The sequence below is a fragment of the Euphorbia lathyris genome, chromosome 1 (genome assembly GCF_963576675.1).
Source record: "Euphorbia lathyris chromosome 1, ddEupLath1.1, whole genome shotgun sequence".
Lineage (NCBI taxonomy): Eukaryota > Viridiplantae > Streptophyta > Magnoliopsida > Malpighiales > Euphorbiaceae > Euphorbia > Euphorbia lathyris.
The window spans coordinates 41,759,041-41,765,709 of NC_088910.1; the positions used below are offsets into that span (position 1 = coordinate 41,759,041).

The 6,669-nt window shown below is 34.2% G+C and overlaps 1 long non-coding RNA gene across 1 annotated transcript; it reads right to left on the reverse strand.

The window, feature by feature from the left end:
- Positions 1–5,000: 5,000 nt before the first annotated feature.
- Positions 5,001–6,334, reverse strand: LOC136233578 (uncharacterized). Its single transcript, XR_010690922.1, has 3 exons — positions 6,142–6,334; positions 6,007–6,043; positions 5,001–5,664 (listed from the first exon to the last, which is right to left on the reverse strand). It is a non-coding gene; the product is annotated as an uncharacterized lncRNA (long non-coding RNA).
- Between the last annotated feature and the right edge of the window lie 335 nt (positions 6,335–6,669).

Genomic DNA, 6,669 nt, shown 5'->3' on the forward strand with positions numbered 1-6,669 from the left:
TACGAATAGAAGCCTAGAGGCAACATGTTCTCGGACAAAGTGATAGTCTAACTCAATGTGTTTGGTGCATGCATGAAACACTAAATTGACAATGAGGTAGATAGTGCCAACATTATCACACCACAAATGAACTGGTCGAGGAATGGGGAAGTGAGGTTTCCGTAACATAGATTGAATCCAATGGATATCAGTTGTGGCATTGGCAATGATTTTACATTCGCTTTCGGTGGATGATTTTGCAATTGTTAGTTGCTTGCACATATTCTAGGAAATCACACTCTTGCTAAGGTAAACACATAATGCTCCTGTAGAGCAACGACTGTCCGGACATCCACCTTAATCACTATCTAAGTAGCAATGAATTGCTTGAATGGGTGTATTGAAAAAAGGGTTAATTACATATAGGTTTCCTATGATATCGTTGATTTGCAGATTGGTACCTGTGGTATTTTTTTTTTGCAAACACAACCATGTGGTTATCGTCGTTACTAAAATCAAGGCAATGGCCTTAACTCTGTTAACTTAGATGGGTAATTTTGGATATTTAAGTTTTGTTTTTTACTTTTCTTTTCTCTCTCTCTCCTCCTTATATTATCTTCTTCTTATTCCTTCTCTCTCCTTATTCTCTCTTCTTCTTCTTGAATTTTTATTTTTAAGAATTCTGGAATTTCCAAAATTCTAGAAATTCAAGAATTCTGAAATTTTCAAAATTATAGAATTTCCAGAATCACGCTAGAAATTCGAGCATTCATTCCAGTGTTCCAAACGCTGGAAAAATCCAACGTTGCTTGATTTTTCCAATATAATCCAAAAAAAATGCTGGAAATATCCAGAGTTTATATGTTGTTAAAAAAAGAAGAAGAAATGGAGAAGAAGAAAAAGAAGGTCAAAGTCAAAGTCATTTTTTCCTAAAATACCCATATGGCATGTCACCAAGTTAACGAATTTCATCCATTTGCCTTGATTTTGGTAACGGTGACAACCATATAGTTGTGTTTACAATAAAAAAAACATGTACCCATCTACAAATTGGCGATACCATATGATATATATATGTAATTAACCCTTGAAAAAATTAATACCAAACTCTTATGATCCATGAATATACTAGTGGACACATTTAACTCCTTTTTAATGTGCATCAATCGTATTATGTAAAAATTGGCATAACTTGTTGACCGAAAAGGCAATGTCTGGATGTGTGAGAGTGAGATACTGAAGAGCACCAACAATACTTTTGTATTCATCACCAAATGAAGATGAGAACCATGTTAATGAGAGAGGTTGGGAACTGTGGCCATTGGTGCTGAACAAGATTTCCAGTCAATCATTTTAACCCCACCAAGGATGTCATATGCATACTTTATGTGAGATAGATGATGCCTTGTTTGGAATATATAATTTCTAAGTTAAGGAAATATGAGGCACGACCAATATTCATGATTGGAAACTTACGTTTAATGGGCTTCATTGTTTGCTGAATCCGAATGGGACTAATGTGGATGATAAGAATGTCATCTATATAACACATAATAAATGTTTTGTCTTATTGAGTGTTGATGCTCGTAAAGTATATAGCATTTAATAGGACAAGTGTATCCTATCGCAACAAGTAATATTGTGCTAAGCACGAGATCGAACCATAAGGACTATTTGTTATAACTAGTAAATCTACCTAGAGTGATCTAATTGTTTAGAGGGTTGAATAAAGGTTTGGGTTTTGTCTAATTAACTAATAGAATTAAAAGCGATAACAAGATAAAGCGAACAATTGACAGGATAGAAGGTTGACAATCTAGGCTGAGGAATCCTTTGATTAAATCCTATGTATGGGTTTAGAGAGTTCAGAATTATGTTTTACCAGTGATTTGACGGTAATTGCCCTAATAAAAAAGACTAATGTGATCAGTATTGTCCTTCCTATTCACATGCACTTGGGTGATGGCTTGATTAGGCATATACCCTAGGTCATGCAAAGCATTAGGTTCTTTGGCAACTAAGGCTAAAGTCGTAGCCCAACCACGAAGCCGCACTCCTAGTGGTCACTAGCGAGGTCAGGTTTACACAGATTCAGCACACAGGTTCCCGTCTATCTATAATCCTATCTAAGTCAGGTTTGTAGGCATTAGGCATAGTGTATACATTAAACAGGCTAGTTGATCATCATCGATTCTCATTCTAGCATAAATCCCATTCCTGACAATATCTAGGCATTAAGCATGCATAAACTGATCAATCAAAGGCCCTAAATCCCTAATCATACATATTCATACAATCAATTTCATCCCCATCTCAAATTGGATGGGGATCAGTTCATAGACAAACCAATCATAACAATAGGAATAATGGAAAAACATCTTCAATTCAATATAAAAGCAAAAGATAAAAGGGAGAGATAGAAATCTAAAAACCGCTTTGTCGATTCCTATTACAAAGGTAGAAGATCAGACGCTTCTCCCATTAATTGTTCTTCAAATGGAAATAAAAACAGAAATAAACCTAACTAGAAAGCTGGAAAAATAAATTAAAAGCTGAATATAAATCTACATTACGACGGCTCTTAAGGAATCCGTCCGGAAGAACTGAGTTAAGCTGCCTATTTATAGACATAGGCAGAAAACCTAGGTCTCTCGGGGGTACAAATGTCCTTTCCCGTGCTAAATTAGGTGTTCCAAGGGTTAAAATTCGACATTCCAGCAAGGGAGAGGCGTTTTTACGCCTCTCCCGCCTCGTCTCGTCGAGACAGCATAGTGTCTCGATGAGACAGTGCCTGTCTCGACGAGACAGCCTTGTGTCTCGACGAGACAGGCATCTAGATGGGGCAAAAGGGTCGGTTTTCTTTGTTTTGGTCCATGTGCTTCCAAAATCTACTCTAATGGTCCCTAACGAATCCCAAAAGTGCTCCGACGGTCCCTGAATTGTCCGGAATTGCTCCAAAAGGCTTGGGTCTGGTTCGGAAATGCTCAAATAGGCCTAAAAACAGCTGAAAACACAGAAAACGCCATAAATACTAGAAATTACTTATTTTAACTAAAAGCTAACAAAACTATACTAAAACAAAAAGGAAATAAAGCAAAAACGAACTAAAAGATGTCTAAAAACCCTTTACAAATGGGAGCTATCAAGTGTGATTAATGAAAAGTGAGTTATCGGCACCCAACATGATAAAACCAAGTTGGCACATAAACTTATTTAGGCATATGGACCATTCTTGTGGTGCTTGTTTGAGACTATATAAAAATTTATAAGAAAGACATACATGATCTAACTTGTCTTTGTCACGAAATCCCTGAGGTTGTTGATCTTGGAGTCAATAGTTTTCCTCTCTCATCTTGGCCACACGCCACGTGGCTTGCATTATTGTCTTCAAAATTGTTCTCTCATGCCTATTGTGTGCGCTAAATTGGCATGTAAAACGTGAACATAAAACCTGGTATTACTCAATTTTATTTATTTATTTTATTTTCTCTCTCGCTATTGATGAGTATTGGTCTCGCTTTTGACGAGTAAACCCTTGTTTGTCTTCTGCGATTGAATCGCCTTCTCCAAATTGCATCGCCGCTGCTGGTGTGGTTTCAATAACGAGTCTAGGTCTTGCTATTGACGAGTAAACCCCTGATTTTCTTCTCTAGTTGGATTGTCTTCTCCGATTGAATCGTTCTCTGATTGAATCGTCTTCTCCGATTGAATCATCTTCTCCGATTGAATCGCTTTCTCCGCTTGATTCACCGCCACTATTTTCTATTCAATGGATCCGCTCAAAACTAGGGTTTTTCAGGTAACACTTAAGGAAGAGAATTCCACTGCTCTGATAATACCACAAGATGATGTTGTGGCTGTAACATGCCATCTTCATGGATCATAATTAGGTCTTTCCTAACAACCAGAGGTCTTAAAGGTCATGTGATGAAGAACGTTTTAGCCGATCATTGGCACCCCTCACGTGGATTGTGTATTACTGACCTAGGCCCAAACCTGTATCAATTCGAATTTTTTCACGCCCTAGAATGTGACAGAGTGATAAAAGGTGGTCTTTGGACTTTTGAACAACACTTGTTAATAATTGCCCCCATGACTAAAGCCTTTGATCCACGTAGTTTGCGGCTTGATTCTACTAACTTTTGGATCCAAGTTCATGAGCTTCCTACTGGCTTTATGTCTGAATGTGTGGCTAAGCATATTGGAAACTTCATTGGGAAATATATAGATTCGGATCCAAACAATTTCACAGGACTTGGTCAGGCCTTTATGCAGATTTGAATTTCGCTCAATGTCCTCAACCCTTGAAACGAAAGATGAAGATAGAAAAAACTAGATGGGATTTTAGTTGGGTCCATTTTAAATATGAACGACTTTCGGCTTTTTGTTTTTTCCGTGAACGATGTAGATATCCATTTTGTCATAGGTAAATTCTTATTTTTTATAAAAAAAATTCATTTTTTATCAACTATTTATAAGTATTTGTCATGAATACTAATTGAATACAATGTACATATTTTGTGATAAATCTGAAATAATTATTAATTAATTGAAGTTAAGACCAATTAATTTGTTCTTGGAATTAAAATAAAATAGAAAGGATAAATTGTATATAAGAAAACTAAAAAAACAATTTTTATTAATACACCTCAAAATTACAAAATAGACCTAAACACCTAAGCCAATACTAACGAGCCCAAAGTGCAATCTAATCAGCCAAAATCACAAGGGAAAATTTCACGAAATTCATGTTTTAGAAACTATTTACAACTATATCAAATCATAATTTTGAATTATATCAAACTAGTAAAATTAAATCATAATTTTAGATTATATCAAACTAGTAAAATCAGTACTTTTAATATATTTTAAGAATTAAAATTTATAAATTAAAAGTCTAGAATATAGTTTTTAAAATCTATGATTTGTGAATTGAAGTTTAAATTTTTTAAATTGTAATATAAAATCATAATATACAAAGAATAATGACATATTAAAAATTAAGTTTGGTAATATGACTTTATCGTAATTTTGTAGGTAATTATGATATTCATGTTACTCACCCAAATTACAAAATACATTCTAAAAAAGACTACATTAAAATAAAGGCGTAATACACAAATAACCTCATAAACTTATCCAAATGTTGCAACTGTCCCCTCCAACTTTCAATTGTAACAACTTACCCCTTAACCTTGTCCAATTATAAAACATAATCCTAAATTGGGAATTTTTTTACCCCGTACTTGAAGCAACCGTAAAAACGTTTCCCCGGATTCGTATCACGCCAAAGATCTGATTATCACACTCCACGAGCGTTGCAATTTTTGTATTTCACGTGTTTCTTCAATTGCAGTCCATGTCAGCAATTTGGAATTTTGTTTTACAATTGGACAAGTTTAAGGGGTAAATTTTACAATTGGACAAGTTTGAGGGGTAAGTTGTTACAATTAAAAGTTCGGGAGTCAGTTGTAACATTTAGATAAGTTCAGGAATTATTTATGTATTAGACCTAAAATAAATTCCTGGTGGCCACGTCACACTACTTAACCACCAAGTTTGTTGGTTGGCTCTCTATAAATAGAGAGAGCCAAAACAGCCAAGGGGGATTTTTCCTGTTTTCAGCGTAAAAAACTTCTTCCTGCTCCATTTCTTTTGCTCCACTTTCTTTTCTTCTTCTTCTATCTATTCATTTTAAGTTTTGGAGAGTCTCAGTGATTAAGAATCAAATATTTGAATCAGAAGGAAAAGAACAGAGAAAATGAGAAGGAAAACATGACCAGATAATGTTGATAATGATTAACTTAAAATGTTTAACTTAAAACTGCTGAAAATATTGAATGATTTAATTTATATAAAAATATTAGTTGATAATGTTTAACTTAAAATGTTAAGTTAAATATTTTGACTTATCAAAATAAGTGGTTTTTAACTTAATTAACTAATTTAAGTGGTTGAGAAACAACTGTTATAAAACACACTTAAATGCTCAACTATGCTCAAGTAGAAAATGGGAAAGAGATATACCTTAAAATAAAATAAAATAAGGAGACGAGACCCGAAACTAAATAAAAAAAAAAAATCAGAATCAACACATCTGGAAGAAACCGAGAAGGAGAAAGGCAAATCACAGAGAAAAACGAAAAGGAAAAGAAATTGAACCTTGTCGGAGTTGGACTCGTCGACAATCTGGAACGGCGGTGAATGGACAGTGAGATGACGAGAGAAAGTGAACGAACCGCCGTTGAAAGGGAACCGTCCGCCATGAGAGAACCGTTCGCCGTTTGAGGGGATATGAACTGAACTGAGAAGGTATAATCTTAAGCCTCCCTGAAGCCCATTCCACCTACTTCTTCAATTGGGCCAAGTAAGTATTCTTTGGTCAATTCCTTTTATTTTTGTTAATGCATTTTAATCTATCTTGGTGTATGTATACGTTTTACATCTAATTTTGTATGTATTATATAGTTTATTTATATAATAAGCTTATGTTTATTTTACTAACCTAACTCCAATTTAAAATTTAATTGCATTTCAAATAAGTTTCTAAAATGGGTTCCATACATTTAAATTATTGGTTTTTATAGAACTAAATAAATGATATAAATTATGTCAATTAAAAAATAAATTAAACAAATGGCTTGATATCATAGAAATATAAATTAGTCGTTTGCGAAATTAATAATAAAA